The following is a 24999-nucleotide window of genomic DNA, read 5'->3' on the forward strand; positions in this document are numbered from 1 at the left end:
CTGAAGATTACGGTTCCACACACCTTCTCGCTGAGCAGCACGGCGCAATTTTCTAGGTGTGCAAGCGTTTTAATTCAGCTTCTTCTGGAGTAGCAGTCGGAGCCCTGGCAGAAGCAGCAGCGGCTCTGGTGGACTGTAGCTGTGTCCCATGGACACCGCTCTGCTCACCAATAGTGCTGAAACAGCCACGGGACACTCACGCCTTCCAGTGATCCTTGCAGCCCCATCCCAATTAAATAAAGATCAGATCCAGAGGCCAGACTGGCAGAGGCTGAATGGGGAGACAGATCAAAGCCCCCTGTTTGCAGCAAGCTGATCCCCCCCAGTTATTTCTGTCTGGTTTCTGTGCAATTTGCTCAGAGCATGGACAAATAAACAGCCATGTCAAAACAAACATGTCAGAACAGCATCAGGAAAGGCTGATGTTGCTGGGTTATGTGGTCTGACTTCATTCCTACAGACAGCTTTTTGCAGAGGGAGTGTCATTTTTTCCCCTATTATATGGACAAAATGTGCATGTATGAGCTGGATTTTTGTTAAACACCATTGTAGCAAAAATAAATTTCTCCAGCATATTCCTGGGTAGATTTGACTGGAGCTCAAAACACTACCTCAGTTTCTTTAGGTGAAAACCCACCTAAAAGTGATTTTGCCAGGGTGTGTGGGGAGAAGAGACCCGTCTGGGCACTGCATATCCCCAGGACCACATGAAGTACAAACATCAGCTTGCAAAGGCAAAGCAACCCCCACCTGTAGAGAGAGAGACAGAAGGAAGGGAGGAAAGTGCCACTTGCAGTTTTGAACCTCTTTTCTTTCTTGAACTCTCTTTATAGCCAGGAATGATTTCTAAGGTTTCTACTCACCACTCACCCATCAGAATCAGGACTTCACCTCTTTTCTGCTCAACCACCCGCAGCTCCCGCACATCCCACCACACCAGCAGCTGCAGTCTCCTGGATCAACTTCTTCTGTAACTCCTGGAGACTTTCCTGATGCTAAAGAGAGATTTTGGGCTGTCCCTGGGAAAACTCGTTGATCTTGACAGCAGCCATACATCAGGGTAATTAAAGACCGCAGTGCCCAGGTGTGCCCGCTGGTGTCAGAGACAGGAGATGGTTGGCTGGTCCTGGCTGCCATGGTCCATGGTCCAGGTGACCTTGAACATCCAGCAGCACATCAAGAGGACCTGCAGGGAAGAGAGCTCTCTGGCAGCCTTATGCATTCCTTTATATTTCAGATAGCTGGAAATATATGCAGCAGGAAGAGAAATCAAGAGAACTGACATTACAGAAGAGTTTGGCTTCTCTGGTTTGACGCCTTGATTTCAGAGTCAGTAGAGTTAAGACTCAAACAGAGGGAATTGCTCCTTTTAGTCACAGTATATTCAAATGGTATTGCCTTTAAATCACACTTGCTTGTGGCAAATACATATTTTGTTAGTTTGCAGTATGCAAAGACTGTGGATAAATATGTATATATACATATACACCTTTTCAGTGTCCATGTGTTTATGCATAGCGGTCCTTCTGCAGAGAAAGCCTTAATTTGCCTGTAATCCGTGAATGAATGCTATGTGTTGGCAATGGAAGAGATTTAGGGTGCATAACAGCCTGTTGCACTTCAGCAGCTCTTGCTGCCCTGGAGTCTCTGCCCATGCTCGAGGGTGGACATCATATCCCTGCATCCACTCAGACATGGAGAACCTCCTTCTCCGCCTCTGCACTGCCTCCTCTGCCAAGAAACAATTAGCCTCTGTCCCGTCACCTCAAGAGAGAAACACTCACAACCAGCCTCGCTTCATATGCAGCCAGAAAGTGGGTGGTTAATTGGTATTTTCCTTTGGTTTTACATGAGAAGCTTTTCAATAATTTTGCAAAATATTAACACAACCAGGAGAGAGAATGTATAATTTATTTTGTTATTGATAGAATTAGTTGTTCTTAGCCTACTGTGGCAGTATAAACTGTGAATGTGATATTTTCTAAAGTGTCCTTTTTCCATGAGATTAGTAAATTTAATTTGAAATTCTGTATTCACAAGTAGTGCACTGGCTGAAGGCAAGCTGTAGAACAGATGACAAAGGTTATTACATTTTTTAAATTATATTTTAAAGATGTTTAATAACTGTGGAGAAAAGACTTTTATGAAAATGGAAATTGGCAGATTAAAGAATGAGTTACACAAAGTTATTTTAAAAACACATGAAGTTACTTTTCCTATCATCCCTTAAAGGGCCAAGGTCTTGTTCTCAGGACCAAAATTCTAATTTGGACCAGGATTTCACAGAATCAACAACTATATTCTATAAGTCGATTCTAAATGCAGACACAAAACATACAGTGGTTATTGATGGTCAGCAATTTTCAAACGTAGTTTTAGGACTTCTTTTCCTTGTCAGCAGCATTAACATTTAAGTTGGGTTCAATGCATGGGTGATATTTTTCTGTCTCATGTTCAAACCAAAAGTTAAGATGCTCAGAGCTAAATTCTGCCTTGATCTCGAGACAGCAAAATAGAGGTAAAAGCCAACTCCATACTTGGAACTTACAGCTCAATCATGCAATTTTCACGTAAGTGGAAGTTTTCTGAGAGTATGAATTAGAGTAGGACTGAGCCAGCGGGGGTTGTGTACATAGAACAGAGCCCACCCACTCCTCTGTGGGCTTCTGCTGCTCCTGCAAATAACAAATCCAAGTAAAAGCTCATGTTTTCTGCTGAAGTCGGCAGGTGCAACTGAAAACACAAAGGAACAGGTCGTGCTCTGGAAGGAGACTTGCTGCTTTGCACCTTGTTTTCAAAACACTTCCCTCTTGCATTTGAGAATATATGATAACAGGGAATAAACACCAAGAGAAACTCTTAGTTTCCCACATGGCAACCCTGTCTATTAGAAACACCTCTGGTTTATGACAAGGGTCCCAGTGTCGAGTTGTGCAAATGACTCTCAAAAAATTATGTGCTTTGTAACACATCAGTGTCTGCTTAGCATTCCCCAGCCCCAAACCTAGGATGTCTACAAGGAAAACTAACTGAAGCAGGGATCTGTGAGAGCTCTGGGGGTGGGTGTACCCCTCCCCGCCCTCCGCCTTTCTGGACACATGTGCATCCCATGTATTTTGTAACCTTAGGAATTTTACTTTGGAATTTACATAAATTTCCCTTTTCTTTGTCAACTTTATAGCATATGTTAATATGCTATATGTTATATAGTTTGTACTTCTAGCACTGTGTAAGGCAAATGATGTTATCAATAGATTCACATAATTACCACTTTCTTCTCTAATTATTTGTGGAAGGTACAGCAAGTAGGGTATTTTAAGTGATAATACAAAACATTTTCTACTTGTCTGCACTTAACTCATAAAAAGGTCACATGAAGGTTTTACAATTATTCTCAATTAAGGAGTAGAATTCACACAAATAGCTCTTTTAAGCAAATCCACTGGCATTCTCATCTTCAACACCTAGAAATCGGTTTGCAACCGGCTTGCTTTTGCATTAGCCAGGCAGGGACATGCATTGTGGAGATAGAAAAGTGTTATCTATTCCTAGAATATACTTGGACCACCTTCAAAAGTTGAAGTAAATATAACCCCACAGCCTTGGATTCAAATTATTCTTCTCATTGATTTTTTTTTCTTTAATATGTATGTTTTTATCTGGTTTATTATAAAAAGCCTCCTTAGACATATCTTCTTTCACAGTACCCTAGAATTCCTGTGCATCCTGAACAGAAGTTCTGACTTGCTTTAATTCTTCAAAATAAAACAGAATTTAGAGATAGGCTTAAATGCTTAGCCAATTTTACTGTGAAGAATGGCACTTTAAGGTTTTATAAGACCTCATGAGAGAATTGGCACAGAAATGGTAAAGAAGCTTTTTAGAATGCTTAAATGTACCAATGGACTCGTAAGTTAACCAGTAAGAAGATATATCCAATATTGCATGTCATATTTAGTCTATCTACTGATGAAGAGCTTTTTTTTCAGTCAAGTGTCCAATACTTCTTAGCACTGACATGTTATTTCCACCAGCCCTTCTGCTGCCTGTTCACAACTCCTGTAAAGCCAGAAAAGGCAGATATTTGATAAACATTTCCAAAACATGCTAAAGTCTGAGAACCCCTGATGTCTGTGTGTGAACATTTGGCTCCTGTTTCACCTCCAGCTCTCCACCTGCATCCCAGCCAGGCTGGTAATGAAGAATGGTGGGTCAGGGGCTGCAGCTCTGGGCAGACAGGACAGGTTGTCACCTCCCTCTGCTGTTAACTCCACGGAGGTCAAACACACACCGACCTCCTGATGTCCTCAGGACACCTGTGCTGCCTATTCCTGATCACCCCCTGCCTTCCTCATCTGCTGCTAATCAGTAGGAGGAGAAGGTGGGCACAGCCCCATCACACTTGTTCTGTGCAGTGTTCCTCTGGTGGTAAATTACTGCTGAGCATATAGTCAAGGCATCCAAGTTTTAAAATGTAGATTCAGACATCATATCTCTATTAATGGAGACGTTTGTTCAATAGAGAACTCACCATACACACTTTCTCACAACAATATTTCACCAGGTTTCATCTTTTCATTTCCTGCAGAAAGCACTCCAGGCCAGTATAATCCAGTCCCAGGAAACACAAGAAGTGTGCAATTAAATTCTCATTTGTGGCCTTGCTCCAACTCTTCTCTCTAATTTATTACCACCCTGGAGTCCTATGCAGACTCTGCTCTCCGGACACCCACCTTCTGTTTGTCGCTCCGGTGCGCGGGGAGCAGCAGCTGCCCAACACCTCTCCCGTTGCTCTGCCATCTGCTCAGAGAGATTGACTCTGCAAACATGGGAATAATGCCCCATACCTCTGCTTCAAGTTTCAGGAAAAATATTGGCTTCTTGTGAGGCCTGATAAATGGGTTTGGGTTTAGGTCTGCTGTAGATCCAGGATGGTGGAGGAGAACTGAAGCTGCTGTACCCCACTGCAGAAAGGGTTTCCCTGCAGAGAGCCCTGATGCAAAGCACCTGAGCACATCTCCTGCCCTAGGTGTCTGTGCCCCACCACAGCAGCTCACCTGCTCACTGCAGGGTCAGCTTACCCCGGGAACACAGCACAACCTGGGCTCAGGAGGAAGGGTTTATATGATGTACTCCAGCCCTATCCTAAATAAACAAACCACCTGAAATTTTTGGCTTAATTACACATGGCATAATATATCAGATTAGGAACTCTTCCAAACAAAGTGAAGAGATACCAACTGCAGAATCTGGCTCTAGTTTCCTTCCTCCCACCATCCTACGAACCCAGGCAGCATCCAGCCGCTCTTGTGTTTGCCTCTCTTGAACAGGTGCAGCAGAAGCGGCTCCACCAGTGGCCACCGCCACCCCTGTCCCATTAGATCTGGTTCAGTCACAAAAAGGCAGCTCAACATATTCCCAAGTTTGTTCAAACCCTGATGACACACCAAAGTCACACAAGCTGCAAGGCTGACAGTCCAGATAATTGCAGCAGAAGGTGATCAGCCTCTGCATGCCAGCTACAGGACTAACTCCTGCCCAAACCTAAACAGCCTTGGCTTTAATAACCTAAACCCCACCCAAATTCCCCAGCATCATATTAATCTTGTAAATCAGTTTTACACCTCAGATCGTCCTGTTTGCATAGAAACTTTTTTTAACCATCCCATTTTGCTGGTCTAGCCCATTATTCCTGCAACACTCGGCACCAAGCATGCTCTCTTCCCAGCATTACACACGTGAATGCCCAGCACATGCCATGAAATATTAAAGGAGAATACCAAGATGATTTCAGGGACCTAGAAATCTCTGTAAGTCATGAGGCTGCTGTATCAGAGCTGCTTTCTCAGCCCAAGACTTGCAGAGCTCCATCTTGGCTTTTACAGAGAAATCCTAAGGAGTGAGTCAGCTTTTCCTGGTAATTGCTGAGAGGTTTTGGGTTCCTGTAAGCAAAGCCAGTCTTTGCAGAAATACACGTGCTTTAATGCTGAAATACATTTGGAAACTATTATTATTGTTCCAACAAACAGTAGATCCCTAGAGAAGCAAAACAATATTTTCTGTTTACGCATCTGTACGAACTGCTGTTTGGAGAGGGAAAGGCTGATTTGCTCAACACACAGGAGAATGGGTTAGTGCTCTTACTAACCCAGACTATGCAGCATTAGGGATTAATTTGTGCCACAAGGAAAAAAGCAGCTTTGGCCCTTCATCAGAGTAAGAGCTTGAGCCATATCTGTCTCCATAAAAGACTCCTTCAGCAGCCCCATCGATGGTCTCCAGACCTTCGTGCTCTTGTTTTGTACTACAGCTGCTTGGAAGTGCAGGAGCTGCAGGGAAGGAAGGGCTGTGAGTGCCAGCAGAGAGCTGTGCCAGTGCCACATGGGTCACAGTGCAAGACAACACACAGCAGGTCTGCACGGGACATGCAGTGGCAAAAGTGCCAGAAGAAACAGACCAAGAACCTTATAGGCTGCAGTTAAAACATCTTCGCAGTGTCTAAAGCACTTCTTTAAGGTTGAATGAAGAATGGCTCTGAGTCGAACTTGAGCTAAGGCCTCGCACTCACCTGATTTTGGCTTAGCATCAAAATGCCCATGTCCCTGTTCACTGCCTGTCCGTTCCAGCGTCCTCAGGCCACCCTTCCTGCTCCCCCAGCTCCAGCACCTCCTGCCCACACTTTCTGTCCAGCCTCCCCAGGAAACCAGTGAATTGTCCCCAGCCAGCCCAGGGCAAGCTGCTTGGCAAATTTCCACTCTCAGAAGGTGGGTTTGCTGCTTGGAGAAGACATCCCTTGCTTGAAGGGTTTGCCCATCCACTGCAGATAAAAGCTTGTAATCAAAGTGTTCTGTCTTCATGTTGCATTTTAACTCCACTTAAATTCAGCTTTTAAAAAAGCACTCTTCAAACATGGAGCTGCATTACTTATTTTAGAGAAGTTAGCAAGTCATATTTCTCGAGCGCTTTTTTCAGCCCTTTCCCCAAAGGAGATTTGCATAACCTTCCAGATTTGGGTATTGCTGTGAGACTGGAAGAGACGGTGCCTTTTGAGGGGTGCTCCTCTGACAGGTCTGAGTTACCACTGTCTCATTCACATTCTTCTCCAGCTGTGCTGTTCATGAAGGTGCAGATATGACAGTATTTCACAGAAATTCATTGGGTAACTAAATAGTATCAGAGCATTGTAAATAAAGGTATGTATTTGACTTTCAAAACAAGTTTCAGATGCACTGTATTTCTATATATCCTATCTTTCATTTTCATATTTATGTATTTTCTTTTGCATTTTCTCTTTGAATTATTATTGTAGCTGAGACATGATTTACATTTAGTTTAGCTCAGAACAACAAAATGTAACATTACGTTATACAAGGCTAATCTTTCCTTATACAAATCTAATTCCAAGGAGTAGTGTGTATTCACTGATCTAACAAGATCTAGGAAGGCAGATTGTTATATTTAAACAAGCCCTGGGTAGGAATTTGTTATAGGTGACAATCCCTAAGCTGTTACACACACACTTGAAACACATTCCTAATGATAGTATTATGATCGTGAAATGATGGTTAAAGAGTAGATGACAATCTGTTGCCTGTGTTTTATGTTCTCTGGAATAGTAAGGCTTTAATGATAGCAAAAATATATAAACAAAACATGAAGAATTTCACCTACCTATCTGTCTCTTGTACTACCACATGCTAAAAAAATAGATACATAAAATGTTTATAACTAAACCCACCCTTCTCTAACCAAAATACAGCTTCTGAAATATGTAAGGGAAATCCTATTGATTTGGGAGAATTATATAAATAAAGTTAAATTGGGGAAAGGCAGAAACCACCCAGGGGGTAATAGGAACATACAGAAATGCATTTCTGAGAAGGATGCCAAGAACGAGTCAGTTCCCTGGTCTGGTGGGTTTCTCAGCATTATCAAATTATTATCACCATTATTACGAGAATGTCAGGACTGCAGGCAGTGGCACAATGGAGCAGCATTTGTGTTTAGAACCCAACTTTCTCTGAAATTAGCTGCTCACAACAGGATGTCTTTAGCTGTTGCTGCCCTGCCATAGTGTGTGTGTGCGGGGATGGGGAAGGGACGCCCTGGGCCTTTGCTCCAAGCCCTGCAAGCTTCATGTCCTTCAGATCTCACCCAGGATCTGGCACCGATATGACTTTCCCATCATCTATTCTGAAATTGCAGTGCCAGGATGACAAAACATTGACAATCTCCAAGTCAGGCCACGGCTCGCCTACCCATCAGCATTAAAATGGATGAAATGGAAGTCAATTTTTCAGCTTCCAACGAGTCTGTGGTAGGGGAAAAACATCTCCACTCTACTTGACTCTTCTTATCTCCTTTTTCATTCCCGGCATGGCTGGAGGATTTAACATGTTTCCTGCTATTGCTGAGTGCTCGGCGGGAGAGCAGCCAGTGTTGAGCACAGCGATGCCATGGCTGGAGCATCCTCTGGCCCCATGGCTGGAGCATCCTCTGGCCCCAGGACCCCTGGCCTGGGCTCCACCTACATGGCTGCTCTCTCCATGGTGAGGAAAGCAGGAAAATACTCAATAATTCTGATGGCATCTCCCTGGATGTTGTGTATGACACAATGCTCAACAACAATATTAATACTCGTGTTCTAGGGGTAGTTTTAATTCAGCTGCATTTTCTAAATTTCTTTTGTTGCTGCTAGATTTCAAATGAACATTTATAAATAAGCAGTGAAATCTAAAATGTTTTCCACTACAGAGTTACTAACTCTTTTATTGAAAATACTTTTTGCTTGTGCAGTTAATAAAATTTGTGGCAAATTGATACATTTTAGCAAAACCAAATACTTAAGATAATACATTTTTGTTCATGTCAAAAGCCTTTTGTTCATTGAAAAAGCACTTAATGGAAATATTTTAATCAGAGCTTTAAAATATCAGATGTCTTCAATGAAAGGTCAGGTCTCCAGAGCAGAACAGGGAGCAAATAGCTCAGGAGGGTTAATTAGCAATGAAAGACTAAACAAAAGCCGGGAGTTTGAAAGAGGGTCTCTAAAGGAGAAAAGGCACTTAAGATACATTAATGGGTTTTGAAAAACAGGATGGACTTTTTTCATAATAAAATCCCTGATGCTCCAAGATGAAGTTCCAGCTCATGCTACGCTGCACATTATTTAAAGTAAATATGGATTTGTGCTTATCAGGCTACTCATTTTGTTGTGGTTTTGCACAGGCTCCTTAAAGAGACACCTGAATTGTCCCAGAACAGCCTGGCAAGGCAGTTGTCCCATGCCTCATCCCGTGAAGTGATGCCAGGTGGTGGGATGTGATGCTGGGTGGTAGGATGTGGTGCTGGGTCATGAGATGTGATGCTGGGCAGTGGGATGCAGTCTCAGGCAGTGAGATGCAGTGCCAGGCAGTGGAATGAAGTGCTGGGTAGTGGGATGTGATGCCAGGTGGTGTGGCAGCCAGGGGACAAGGAGCATCTCCAGCCATGGGCCAGGCACTGGACCCCCTTGAGCACCAGCAGAGCTGTGGAGGTCCCTGCTGTGGGCTTCTGGGAGGGGAGGCAGCCCTGGCAGCTGCCACAGCTGCTGGGCATGGGACACACTGCAGAACAGGGTGTGCTCTGTCCCCCAGGGCACCAGGGTCACCCCAGCAGGGACAATCACGACAGGGAGGGGATGGGGATGTCATCCTTATCGTGGCACAGGCAACAGCTCACAGCTCACCAGCCCCCACCAAAAATATTCTTCTAGAGGGCTTGTAGGGAAATAATAAAATATGAGAATTTCTTCAGATCCCTTCGCTCTGTGGACATCAGTAGGTCACAAGAGGGCTGAATCTATTAAACATTTTGTCTGTGAACTTTTTCAAAGATCTCAAGCAACATGAAGCACACGCTTCCCCGGCAGTGTCCATGATAACAGGCACAGAGGCTGCCAGCAGCATCTGAGCAGTGTGCGGGGGAACTGGAATGTAATATCAGCCTTTCAAGTAAGAACAGACCTGTCATAGATATGTCTTGCGTTCCTGATCCTTTCATACTGTACATCCAATTAACCTTTATTTACTGAGGAGTGATGACACTCTAATTTGATTGGCAGCGCTGGTCCTGGCGCCAGTGGCTGCAGTTCAGAAACTCTGCTGGAAAATCATGCTTTATTAATACATCATTAGGCACTTTAAATGGATTCCAATGGTGTATGTCTAAGGAAGGAGATAATTCAGCATTTGTTACTTACTGACAGAATACAGAATTGGAATTTATAGTGCAAGTCTTAATGTCAAAAACCCTAATGTGCCAGCAATTGAATTACAGTATCATACTGTAGCCTGCACATCAGCTGCTCTGTTAGCAGGAGGTGCGGTGACTGCTGACGAGGACGCCCCTCTGCTCACATGAAAGTACCACAGCACAGCTACACAGACAGATCTGAACAGACACCCAGCAGCAATTTGATGTGTTTGTGATGTGCGTGGGATGAGCATTTAGTCCACACCAGTGTTAACTGAATGCCATCCTTTAGAGGAACAGCCTATCATTAGCATTCTTTTTTCTTCAATGAGTGTTTTTTCCAGCCTGAATAAGCATCTCCAACTCAGAGTGGATTTCATCTATATATCTAAATTTATAAGTAATTTAAGCAGCAAAAGGATGGGTGTACTCTACATGATGCAACTTATGCTTACAGCACACCACTGGCTTTGAACCAATAGAGGGGAGGTTGAGATGAGATCTAAGGAGGAAATTCCTCCCCAGGCTGGTGGTGAGGCCCTGGACAGGCTGTCCAGAGCTGCTGTGTATGCCACATCCCTGAGAGTGTCCAAGGCTGGACAGGGCTTGGACCAACCTGGTCTGGGTGAAGATGTCCCTGCTCATGGCAGGGGTTGGACTGGGTGTGCTGGGAAGGTCCCTTCAAACCAAACCATCTGTGATTCTGTGATGACTAGAGGATACAGAACAGCCTCCTGACCAGAGATGCTCTACATCTTCATTCTTTCTTTTTTATGAACTCTTGCAGAGACTTCTTCCCCACCTCTTCTCTCCCATTTCCACCCAGAAAGCACACAGTGCAAATAAAATGAGATTGCTCTGTTTTAACATAGACATCACTATACTGCTATTTGTTTGTGAAATGGGTCATCAAGAGAAACTTTTGTCTAAAACTGGTGGGCACAGCTATGCCTGACATGCCACTCCTGAATAAATGAATTCGGTGCTCTGCTCTATGAAAGTGTGCAGGATTTCTCCTGAGAGCATGTTTCATGGGGATTAATGTGATTATTGGTGGCAGGCTGTTGAAGTGCACCACGGTACTGAGGAGGATGAGGAAGATGGAGGGGTCGCTGCCCGAGACCCCACTTCTGCAGCACAAGAGAGTGTGATGCAAACATCGCAGAGCTGGAGAGCCTGTCCTGCTGCAATCACAGTTCTGAGCAGGAATCACAGCACAAGGGGTTTGGACGTAAAGAGGAGAAATGGTAAAGGTGATGCATTAGATGAGGGGAAGAAGCTCGAGGGAAAGAAAGAAATGGCAGACACAAAGAGAGTGAATAAAAGGATGAAATGAACAGAAAACTCAGCTTGACTGTATAAAAGAAATTGCAATCACACAGAAATGGGAACTGAACAGCAGGTTGTTATGTGGGGGCAATGGGCTGACCACCAGAGAGCAGAAAACTCATGTGACAAATTATCCCATCTTTTTTTAAAACTAAACACTTCTGCCACAGCTTCTACAACCACCTGCCCTCCCTGCGGATGGCACCCGAGTCTCTCGATCTGTAGGGTTCCAGCTCAGGTGCCCTAGGTGCTCAGCATTTGGGAACTGAGCCTCATCAAACCTCCACTCACAGCACGGAAAACTCAGCCAGAGTCCTACACAAGGGTTTCTTCTTTCAGTTTATGCCAGAAATGTTAACTCTGGGCTGGGCACAGCTTTGCTCTGGTTAATAGACTCACCAGAGATGAGTCTAATATGAGTCTTATCATAGGGACATAATTAGTAGGGATACTCCAAATTGCCTGATGAATATAGGTGTTTTCCACATTTTCACGCTGAAGTGAGTTGTTCCTACACCCCAAGCCATCGATGCTGGGATGCTGCACTGGCAGCTGCATGTCCAGGGATCTCATCCTTATCCTGCTGTTCACAGAACAGCAGCAGAGCCTCAGTGAGCAGAATTATCCTGGTGGGTGCAGAGTCCACAAGTAGTTTGGGAAGAATCAGAAGTTCCTTTCTTCCCTTCCCTGTAGAGAGGATTTCATGGGATTATTGGCAGAATAGGCAAAAGAAAGCTGGACAACAGAATGAGGAGGAGAGTGTGGAATGAGCAGTAGGAAATTCATTAGATATAATAGCTGGGGGGAGGAAGGGAACATGGGAGGCACAGGGAAAGCACCATTTCAGTGTGTACAGTTATTGCTGCATTTCAGGAACAGGCCTGCTCTATTTATCTGCAAAAGCAATTCACAGAAGCACTGCTGTTGCAAGCCTCTTCATATAAAATAAAATAATTGGAGGAGATAATATTTTACCTTAAGGGAAAAGAGGTACCAGAGGGTGTGCGCAGCCACATTCAGCAAACACATGGTCGGTGGGGCTGAACGTGATGGGCTCGACCGGCAGGAAACCCAATAGCGGCCGGTGCTCGCAAGAGAGAACCCCCATAACAGGGGGTCGGGGTCCCCTCGCATCACTGGGCTGCAGGACACCAGGGTGATGTCTGAGGGTGTGTTTGTTACAGATGTAGCCCAAACATTGTTGGAGGGATTGTGTGGATTAAGGCAAATAACAGAATCAGTAAGGAAATAAGTGATGATCCGCAGTGGGAACAAGGGGACAAAAGACAGATTGGAAATGCACAGGGGATAAGTGGAATCTGTGTCGGGGCTCTTCTTTAATCAGGCAGACGGGTGATGACCCACGCTCCTGCCCGGTGGGTGCTGGGGGGCCAGGGAGCAGCGTGGGAACAGGAGTCCCATAGTCATTAGGAACAAGATCAAAAGCTGACACCGCAAGGAAATGGAGTGTGGTGATGGAATGATCCTGTGACTGATCTCTCATTTGCAAAGACAAAACAGCCCACACAGCTCGCTGGAAGCAAAACCCCTTCAGCAGGATGGGACAGGGCAAGGGGCAGGAGCATGGCACAGCCACCCGCATCGCAGGGCATGGAGCTGTGGGACCAGCGGCAGGCTGCGAATCTCCCAGGATCCCCGCACTCTGGCATCCCCACTCACACCAGCATCCCTGCTCACATCAGCATCCCGCTCACACCAGCATCCCGCTCACACCAGCATCCCTGCTCACACCAGCATCCCGCTCACACCAGCATCCCTGCTCATACCAGCATCTCTGCCCATACCAGCATCCCTGCTCACACCTGTGCCTGGGGCTCAGAGGCAGGAAGATTGTGCCAACATCCGCTCTCTGGCTCCCAGAAGCACAGCTGGAAATCAGGTCTCTGGAGAACGGTGACAGCTTCTGCGGTTGTCCAAATTTTCTCTCCCTTCGCACACACAGAGCCTGCAGCAAGCCTCCCCACTGGGCCGGAGCATCGCTCTCCTTTCCATCATGCAGACACCGCATCGAGGGGCAGGGTGGCCCGTCTGTGTTTCTCTGGCTGTGGCTGTGCTCCTTGTGCTGCCTGTTGCTGCCTGGCTCTGGCAGGACTGGCTCTTGAGGTGCCTCTGCATCCACAGAAGAGCTCACCCCATGCTGACCACTGGTCCCATGGGTGCATGCCGTCCTGAATCCCCCTGTTCCCCCCTGGACCAGGGGTTCTTCCCTGCTCCAGCATCCCAGCAGTGTGACCAGGGGGCAGCCCCCATTCCAGCATCAGCCCCAGGCTCTGCCGGGCATCTCCTTACCAGTGGATCCCACTTCACTGCAAAGAGCCAGGGTCACCCCGCTGACTGCATCTCACCTCCAACTGTGGGATTTTCCAGACCAGTCTCATTTCATTTCAACCAGCCTCACTCCATTGCCCTATCATTGCTGCCTGTGAAAATTGGATCCGGACAACCTCAGGGTGACACTGAAGCCATGTCTCAGCACAGGCAGATGTAGAGATAATATACTGCCGCTGGTCCTTCAGACGAGCAGCACTCCAAAGGAGATTTCTTTTCTCAGGCAAAAAAATTGACGCCACTCCATTGAAATGCAGCTACGAGCTAGGGGCATGTTTCTCTGCATAATGTGTCCTCGAAATCAGCTGCAAGGGGACAGAGCTGAGCATGTGTTTTGCTTCTGCACAGTTGCAGTCATGCATGTAGCAGCAATTACAGTTCCCAGTGTCTCTGTCATAAGTCCCTCTGTTCCCCTTAATTTGTGACTCAAGTCTCAGGTAGCTCATCTGGGCCCTTCGATTTTGCCACAGGTTTGGCCTCTTTGGGGAGCACCGAGTGTATCGGCTGCTCTGATCACCAACACTCCTCATGGGAAGGCAATGCCAAACTGAAGGCACAGACGATGCTGAACTGCAGGCACAGGTGGTGCCAGGTTCACGCAAGGAAGTCACTCACTGGTATATGGAGAGCAACTGGTAAAGTGTGATGGATGTGAGAGTCAGGTGTCAGACCCTGTACTCCCCCCATCTGAAGGGACAGTCACAGCCACAGCATGGTGCTGGCACAGGCATCGCTGTGGCACAGCCTCTGCACCGACACAGGGGTGAGACACCACTAAGTCTATCTCAGCTGGTCGCCTTTCTCCTCCTCATCCCTACAGCTGAGTGCGTCATGTGTGCTTCTTGTGCACTAAAGGGAAGGATACTGGTATCAATATTCATGTTCTGTTTTAATTTTAAACCCCAGGAAGGCGACAGCAAGTGTTCGTAATGTAATTCTAGGTAGGAAATGGGTATGAGTAAGAACACATGCTTCCTTGGGACTTTTCTAATCTTCTCAAGCAAATAAACAAATGAACTCCACATGCAAAAAGAAAAAATTCTATGTTTAAAACAAAAACTTTGAGATATAGTTAGAGAAGCTGTATTTGTGCAGGGGAAATATCCCACAGTGGTGACAGAGGGGGCTGTTCCCTTGTGCAGGGGTGCAAACCAGAAGCAGCAGCAGGTCCCCCCAGTCTGTGTGCCTCCTGCGAGGTGCCCAGGAAGCCCCTGTACTGCTGGTACCATCACCTGCCTGGCCTGGCACCCAGACCTTTTGCATGCTGCTTGTGACATACCCCATAGCCTATACCTGCTTCCCATACCCCATACATACCCCCACACCCCATATGTGCCCCATATCCCGCAGCAGCCCCTTGGCCCCTGCCCATCTCCAGCCAGCCCCAATGCAGAGGGCTTGTGCTGAGCATCCTGGTGATGCTTTGGCTGCTGTGCCACCGACAGCATGGAGCACTTCAGTGCTGTCACAACAGAGCTGGGAAACATCCTAGCTAACCGCTGCCCTTTGACGGGGGTCAGAGTTGAAGGCTGTGCCCATGGCTGCAGCTTGCTCCAATGCAGCAGTGTGCTGGCACCAGCGGCTCTGTCACCCACAGTCCCTGATGTGTAAGGCAGAAGCAGCACATACAGTCAGATGTTCTGAGCCCTACAGCAAGTGCTGCTCAACATGCCAAGTGTCACTGTGTGGAAGGGGACAGCTGGGGTCAGTGCACAGCTCTGGAGGGGACACTGCCATGGTGACAGGCAGCCCTTGGCGTTTGGCTGTTCCCAACCAGCTTTTCTCTTCGCAATCTCTCCGGTTACAGCACTGATGAGGCCGAGGACGTCGGGCTGAACACTGACTCGCACAAGGCAATCTTATGGCTTAGGAGAACTGTAATAATGAGTCATTTCTGTTTCTCCTCTGGTGCTTGAAGGTGTCCTATGTCTGTGTCTGCCCAGTATGAATCCAGGTACCAAACTCCCTCCCCGAAGCACTGACAAGGAACTTCTCTCTGCTCTTCCTCCTCCAGGTTTGTGCTCCCTTCCCAGTGAGCACAAATACTTGCTGTAACAGTGGTGACTCAAATGTGCCCAAACCTGTCCTTTGTCTTCAGATTCCTTGTCATTCATTAGCAGTGTGTGCAGATTTGTCTTCTGAGTCCTCTACTCTTCTTTTATTCTTCATATTTAATGAGGCGCAAAGAACTGTGCCATAAAGGCTCATCAAAGCTGTCATTTATCTATGTGTAACTGTCTTTGTTATACATTAGTAATAAATGTCCTAAAGCTTTCTGTATATGGCTACATTTCTCCTCATTATTTCATGTTGTTTTCCCCAGAAATTCATTCACATCCTTTTTTTTCCAGTCTTCCTCCTCTGGTCTTTGGCTAAGAGAGCTGCTACGTGAGCCGTGTAGCTGCCCTGAGATGGGACCTGCGGTTCATCCAGCCCTTCCCTGGCAGTTCAGCAGGGACAGGAGCTGCAATGTCCCCATGCCCCCGGCTTTGTGCACACTTCAGGATGAAAGGACAGGGCCTGAGGAGCAGGTTCATCGCTTCTTTCCACCCCAGGAGTGGATCACAGCCTGGGTTCAGCCGCCAGCCTGGGGTTGCACAGGCAGCAGGGCTGGGAGCCCTCCCGCCTGTGATGAGCTGCCCCCATGCTCAGACACCGCAGAGATGAGTGCCACGGGAACAGGGTTGGCAGGGATGGTGATAAGGAAAAAAGCCAGATAGCCAGTTTCTCTCTGTTCATCTCCTTTATCGAGGTAATGTGCAGCTTTCTGGCTCAGAAGGAGGAAAAAAGCCATTACAAAATGCACAGGACAGAAAATGCCAGTGAGACTTTTCCACAGGATGGCAAGGGAGCAGCATGCTTCATGAGGGAACATCTCCTGCCCTGGCCAGGGAAGTTGCCCCATGGAAGAGCTGTGAGATCACCTGTTCCTTGAGACTCGAGAGCTTGTGACCCCTGTGGCTGCTGCGGGATGCTGTGGGCAGCTGCGAGGCAGCACTTGTACCTCTGGATCCGTGAGCCAGGGATGAGCCGTGGCCAGTGCTGCATCCGCAACTGACACCAAGGAGATCAATGTGTTTTGGGCCAATTCTCCTCCTGTCACACCGTTTCATACTGTCCTCGTGCAAGGGACAGGGACAGGGAGAGGGCAGCAGTGCAGGGTCACAGGGGGTGAGAGTCTGCATCACCCCCAGCAGCACTTGTGAATGAGCGTCACACTGCTGCAGGTTCTCGCCACTTTTCCTGCACCAATTATCAATTACTTATATTTACCCATTAATTGAAACAGCTATTTGGTGTTTATTTTTGGCACAGACAGATGAGGAGCTGCGTGACTTCATGTAGCCATCGTGGTGCAGCCAGGCTTGATGTGGGGCTGGACCCCCAGGCAGTAGCACAAAACTTCATGGCAGAGCCGGCACCACAGCAAGAACCGGCACCACAGCAGGAACCAGCACCGTGGTAGGACCATGATGCTGTGGGGCCAGTGCCATGGCCGTGACCGTGACCATGACCATGACCATGACCATGACTATCCCGGGACACCACCATAGGACAGGGCTCTGTCCTCAACAGAGACAGCATGTACCCCGAGCCCTCACGGCCAGACACACACAACTCTGAAGAGTTTCTCTTCAAGTTTAGGAGAATAATAAAAATTCATAAGTAAGCAGGAAACATAAGCAGAGCAAATAATTAGCTAATTACAACCTGCTTTAGCAGAACACTTTTAATTATTAAAATAATTACTGAGATTAAATTCAAAACAAAAACTCCATAAACTCAACCTGAACTTGTCCTTGAAGCTTTGAAGTGTCTCAGCTGAATGCTTTTACCTGCTGATACTTCCATTAGCACAAGAGAATTCATAAATACTTTTTTTTAGCTTCCAGCTTATTTCATTTGACATTCCTGAAAATGTTTAGACTTTTTGTTTTAGATTGGGTTTAAGAATATGTCTGTGGGTTTCTGAACTAAAAAAAATGTTTTCATTCACTTTTTTTCCACTAACTTCCATTTGTTTACTGTATTTTGCATAGAAATCATTTCTGCCTGAGCATCCTATTTATCTCAAGCTAGAGCACTGTGTTTCTTCAGTAGGATTTTTAAAAAATATTTTGTCAGTATGGGTCATTCATCTTGATCAACATTACAGTCTCTGTTAGTGTTTCAGATCTCTCAGAAATTCCTATATCTTCTTGACATTAAAATATAGGACACTGTAAATAATCTAATCCTCAGCTTTCCAAGCACTTATTGCTTTTGCAGGACCTGGCTGCTATATTAATTTTTTGTGGATAATACAAATATGCGTGTACCTGCATGTGAGAGGAACCCTGATGGAACAGAGTGGATGCGGGAGGCAGTGGTGGGTGCTGAGCCCAGTGCTGTAGCTTGTTGCTAAAACTGTTTTTCACCAGAGAAATATTCGATATTCAGTAATCAGTCACTTCTTTGTGTGCCCTAACACATCTCAGATTATTTGATATTTATCACTTGGAATTTTATGAATAAACATAATCCCCAAATCCTGAGGTTTATTCTGGAGCATTCTTTTGTGATTCAGAGCTGACTAAAGACAGAGGAAAATTCCAGAACTACTTCAGCAACCTGGAGATGAGGACAGTACAGAGCATGTTCCCCTTGTTTCCCCTCAGGAGTTTCAAACACATTTGTTTCTGAACTGCCTTTGTCGTTACGTAACTTTATTGCTTCCTGAGCTTTCATAGCTCGTTAGAAATGGTTATAAAATTGAATAGAAAACTGAGGATGATTGCAAGAGACTCATCCCTCTCTGGTGCTGGCATTAACCCTGGTGCTGAAGCCCATGATTGGGATTATTCTGTTGGCAAGAAGACACTTCTCATCCTATTGTTGGTTTGCAAAAGGCCTCGGTGCATTTCTTTTCCTAAAATTCTTCCTATCAAAATGTTTTGGCTAAAATTAATTAGAGCGACAGTGTAGGATCACCACTATATTTCTGTGCTGCTATTTTGAAATCAAAATGGCAAATCCATAGCAGGCGGACAAGGCACCTAAGGCCTCCCAGCTTTGGGTAGGCTGTGTTGGAAATGAGCTATAGAGAACACTTCTGTAGTTGGTGTTTCCTGGTAATATATTTGTTCGGCAAAGTCTCAGTCAAGACAGACTGACATGAGCAGAGGAATCTGTGAATTACATGTCTGATTGCAGAAAGTGTAAGCATTCAGGAAGCAAAAAAGACAAAACTCAAATAGAAGGTGAGTCTGGCTGTGCAACCATCAACCTTTATCCTTTTTACCCTTCTTGCTCTAAATGGCTTTGTCCGTGAGCCTCTCCATACATTGCATTGAATGAATTATGGCTAAATTAGTCCTGTGCGAAAGCACCTACATTTCACACTGGGATGAAGGTTAATCTTGAGCTTAGCTGCCAGGTGAAGCCCAGCCTGGGATAAGCCTTTCCCAGGAGGTCATTGGGAAGCCCCTGCGCTGGGTGAGCTCCTGGTGCTGGCTCTGGTTAATTGGGTACATAATGAGTCTGATCTTCTTCTTAGTGGAGTCAATAGTCGATCTGGGACCAACATGTCATGCTTCTTTTCCTATTTTAATTTACATGGATACTTTGCTTCATTTAAAGGCGGTTCCTTACTCCCAAGGACTCTTGATCAAAGGGTGAGGCAGCGGCACGGGTTTCACCGCATACACAAACAGGCACGTTTTTCTTCATTATCTGCTTTGGGGAGCTCCTTGCATAAAGATCCTTTTGTCGGTTAACTGAACCAAGCTTTTCTCATCACTTCCCAAATAATTTCATCTTGGTCAGACAGACACCCGTAGCTGCCTATTGCAGGAAAAGAAGTTGCAATATTAAAAAGTGTCACTGCTGTAAATACCGCAAAGATGAATAATTGAAACAATTTATAGTCTCATTACGAAACTATACGTTACACATATATATGCAGCTAGTGGTCACGCTAACCATAAATAACTCTTCAGTGTGTTGCCTTATCTGTGAAGATGGGAGAGAAAATATGAGATGATAAATGTGTTCATAATGCAGTTACAGCCTTATCAGTTTAATAAGCCTCGAGAAGGAAAGTTCCTGACTCTGGGTCAGACCCTGCAAGGTGACGGCTCCTCCTTAGGGGCAGATGGCAGCTGAAGGTGTCTCCAAATCGCAGTTTTCTGTCCAAATTCTCTTTGCATGTCCATGGAGGTTTTTTTCTTCCTCTTCTATCATCGACCATCACGTATCTTTAAGGGAAAACCCAGGATTGCTGAAACACTCAGCAGAATTGGAAGCTGATGATTAAGTCACATTAGTACCTGCGCAGGTGTGTGCATACATGTGTGCAAAGCAGAGAGAGAAATGGGAAAAAGGAAAAATTGTGAAAAATGGGTGACAGCTTGGATTTCAAATGAAACTTCCAGGAGAGTTTATATCATCGTTGGGAAGTTAGGAGTGAGTCTCCATCCCTGGTGTCTGTGTTGAAATCAGCTTCACACTGCGAGAAAGGTGGCAGAGCTGCCATGGGTGACAGAGCAGGGTGACCCAAATATCTGCAAATGTCCCTTCCCCAGGACGAGGAACCCTGAGCACTGGGGGAACACGGCTCAGCACAGCCCGTCCCTCCCACACTGTGCAGGATCCCCACCAGCACCGGCTTCCCTCCATCCTCCTGCATCTCCTGAAGCCAGAAAAGGATGAGTCAGAAATCATTTCAGAGCAGTTTATTACCCAAGAAATTAAATCTGTTGACTCACACAACTAAACGCTCAATTTAACAAACATAACATGATTTCTGTATTACCAGATAAGTTGTGCCACATCCTAAATCATTAGATAATAGCATAACTGGAGTGTACAGATGCTCCTCGGAGTTCTTTCAAAGCTTTTAGCAAAAAATAAGCAAACAAAACCCAACAAAACTGGCTGTGTTATAGCGGCAGAGGCAGGACGTTGGGAGACTAGCAAGATCTTTGGTCTGCACATGCACAGCTGGTAAGCTGACTCTGGATGAGACTTGTCCACTCTTTAAAAGCGTAAATTCTGGATGCACACTCCTATTTCTCAGTGTGTTGCATAAAATGAACCTTCTCCCCATTCAGGCAGGCAACTTTTCAAAGATAAACTTCTACCTGTCAGCAAAGCAAAGCCTGTGACGGTGCCTGAGCAGACATGTCATGGTCTTTCCCAGCACAAGCTCATTTCCAAGGAGATCTGCCTGAAAGCACCGTGTAAAACACCTGTACCTGCTGGTTGTGAGTTTTGGCTCCCACAGGTTGGGGATGGGGGAATGTTGGCTGTAAATTCAGCTGCAACACTCGCGGACAGTCCCAGCTGTGGGTGCTCTTGGCTCTGCAGCAAGTGGGGGTGCCGGTGGGGACACCCCTCGACAGACACCCAGCGCAGATGCTGGGGCTCCTTGGACCAGCTGGACATGGCATTCAGCTGGATTGAATTGGGGAGGAGATCCTCCAGCCCTTCTCCAAATCCACAGCCTGGAGAAAAGGAGACAAATGTGTCAAATTTTGCCATGAGCTCTGCTGCTGCTGGACACACTTGGAAAAGGCTAATTGGAAAACCCTTTTGCAGCCTGATGCAGAGGGCTGTGGAGAGGCATTCTCCCTGCACCCCATTCCCTTCATTTATTACAAAATGGGTTACTCAGAACCTTAGTGCTCAGTATTGCAAATCTCTTTCTATGCAAGGCTCCAAAGTCTGTGATCCGATTGCCTTGTGCCAATGCAGATATCCCACAGAAAAATAAAAATACACTATTAAAAGTGTGCTGTTAACCTTGCATCCACCATGCTCATCACACTCACCCAGGAACAGATCAAGGCACTTACAGGTGTTGAGTCGCAGTGTAGGAAATGCATGAACATAAGCACCATCTGAACGTTTGCATTGGAGCCTTGTTATCCCTTTGTTGTCCCAAAGGGACATACACCCCAAAACGCTGTTTGTAGCCGATGCTCCCCACCTGTCTCAGCACATAAGGAGATAATGGGGCTGCTGCTCCAGGACCCCCAGCAGAACATTGGGAGAAACTGTAAGAAACTGTTTTCTTAGGGTAAGCTCTTTGCTGAGAGCTGGTTTGGAAACTGTCTCCCTAGGTACATCATCAGTAGTCACTCCCAACACAGACACTCTTCCATAATGTTCCAGAGACACACATGGAGCGTTCTTAGCCAGAGTGTGTGTGGAGATGCTGGTTCCATCACCACAGATCCACTGGGCTCCCACTGCACCAACTCCCTCTCCTCTGGGCTGGGCTGCCTGTGCAGGTGCATTTTTGTGCATAGGAGCTCGCAGCCTTGAAAAATGTTTGTCTTCAGCATATATTCTGCTGCCTGGCATAGAGGAGTCAAAGATTAAGATCAAGAGAATATCATATCATGAATAATTTAGTCACCAAATTTAGCATCTTACTCTGCAGAGGCTATTTGGAAGGAAATATGCGTTCCCTGGTATTTATCCTGTGTGCAAATGTATTTGAAAAATCTTCTCAAAATATTCAGTCGTTGGCTTGATCATGAATAGTGAAAATTAATACTGGTTAAATAGCTCACCCATTTTTGCTTCCCCCTCTGAATAAGATATGAAGGCATTTCTCATATACACAATTTGGAAAGAAAATTTAGGGATTGACTGTCATTAGGCTTAGCCTTAATGAGGGGTGAGGCACAAATGAGCTTTGGAGCAGCTGGGTGAGGAAAACTTGAATTTGTAATTCTTCCACCTGTGTTCCTTTATTTGTCCCTATGAGGCCACTGCTGCAGCAGAGTGTGGGGAAAGGGAGGTTATTTTGTATGGAGTTGAGAGGTAAGGGATGACTGAGTTGTTTGGGTTCAAAAGAAATAACTGAAAACAGAGAAGGGAGAGACACAATCGGTAAGTGGTTGATAATGGAGAAAACAAAGCAGCCCAGAACAATCTTTGTGTGAAGCTGTTGGGGTGGGGAGTGTGTGTGTGTGCGCATGTACATGTGTGCAATGCAAGGGTGTGAGTGCATGTACACATGTGCATTGCATAGTTGTGTGTGCACAAGTGTGTGTGTGCATGTACACATGTGCAATGCAGGTGTATGTGCATGTATGTGTGTGTGATGCACGTGTGTCTGCATGCACTTGCTTGTGTGTGTGCATGTGCTTGTGTGTACCTGTGCATCTATAAATGTGTGTGCATGTGTATATGTGCATGTGTGTGTGCATGTATGCATTTGTACATGTGTAAATGTGTGTGTGCACGTGTGTGTCCACACAGGTGTGTATATGTGCATGTGTGTGTGCATGTATGCATTTTTGCTGGGCTGTTTGGCCGAGTAACAGGCAAGCTCTCTGCCTGACTTTAAAGTGTGAGTTTAAAATATGATACTAAACATTCTGATTTTCTAAAGGCCTATAAACAGGTCTTAAAAACTTATTTGGCTGAACTTTGTTCAGATAAATCTAATTTTAAATGATGGAATGAACACAGATTATGAACAGTTCATAAAGCAAATTCATTTAAGAAAAATCCCAATGCCTGTTGAAGGCTTTTTTATTTTATCTTGTTTGAGTTACTGGATAAGCTCTCCCAGAGATTACTCCCTCATTATGAATGTCTGCTGTTTCTCAGGCACTTGCTGCTCCCAGGTCAGGGTATAAATCAGGTTTCTGTGTGCACCTTTGCTTGTACTGCGCACTCTTGTTTGTATCTTTGGCGGGACATATAATAAATTGGAATAGAGCAATTTAATTGAGTCTTTTTGTTTCTTGCAAGATTTGCCTTTTCAAGCACCCTGGACCCCCCCAACAGCTCGCCAGACCTCGGCAACGGGGCCATCAGGACACTCACCTGCTCCACAAGTCATAATTATGAATGTGGCAAATATATGCAGAATCTCCTCCAAAAGAAATATTGGGAAATTCAGTAACCTGTATTTTTTCTCGAGGACAAACTATCTGGGAGAACTTGGAATAAAAATGCCAAAACTTTTCTGTGGGTTCTGGTTTGTGATCAGGCTGGCCCAGGCTCTGCAGACATAGAAACCTGATGGCAAAGCACCAACATGAATGCACAGGGGATTTTACACCAGATCAGTGTGTCGGGTGTCCCCGCCTGCAGTGACTTCATCCTACTGTTCCTCCCCAGCATCACTGGGCTTCATTCACTCACTGCTGCATCTACAGCCAGCTTGGGAAAGTGTAAGCTGCTTCTTTGTTTAAAAACAACAAAACACTAACAAAAGTTTCACAAATTCATCATGAAATTGATTAAACAGTGTAAGTAACATGGTGGGTTAGAATATTAGAAAAATATTAGAAAGAAAATTAAAGCATTACAGGATCAGGACTTATCTGTTGGAGTTGAAGTTTGCTGTAATTCAATTAAAATTAACAGTTTCACAGTGATTAGTGACAGCGTTATTCATCTTTCCATGCTTTTGTTTTTCCAAGTGCAGTGGCATTCTGTTGGTAATGAGGTTAAGCTTTCGGATGTGGCTGCTGACAAAGGTCTCAGCTCTATATGTCAGGAGGGCACCTCCATTTTCAAAGGTCCCTCTTCATCCTCATCCACATGTCTCTGAGCAGCTTTTCTCCCATAGTCTTTGTTTTGGTGACTCTCTGAATTCCCTACCATCATTTATTTTTTTCTTACATGAAGGACAGGAGTATTTGTTTCATTTTATTGATGATGAAGTGTTCTCTGTTCGTTTTTGTTACTGTTATGTATTGATATTTTTTTTCATGGAAAATCCAATCCGTGGAAGTAAAATGATATTAGGGATATAGAGAATATTGAATTATAATGTTGAGTGCAAAGGGGACGGCAACCCTGGGTTTCTGATTTTAAGGACACACTGGTCTGTCCGTAGGTGATGGACAGTTTGCAGCCTGTGTGTGCACAGAGAGCCTGAAACACTATTTTTGGGAACAGGGAGCGACGCACTGGGCTGTGGAGCAGAGAATTTCAGGGTCTGGACTGTCTGCAGGGCTGGGCACAGGGATCTGCCCCCCCAGCCGGTTCCCCACCATCACCCCTCTTTGTGACTGAGGTTTTGGGGGCTGACCCGAGTGGAGAGCCCTGTCCCAGCACTGCCCTGTGCCCCCTCTGCCA

Source organism: Nesoenas mayeri (assembly GCF_963082525.1).
Source record: "Nesoenas mayeri genome assembly, chromosome: 8".
In the NCBI taxonomy this organism is placed as follows: Eukaryota; Metazoa; Chordata; class Aves; order Columbiformes; family Columbidae; genus Nesoenas; species Nesoenas mayeri.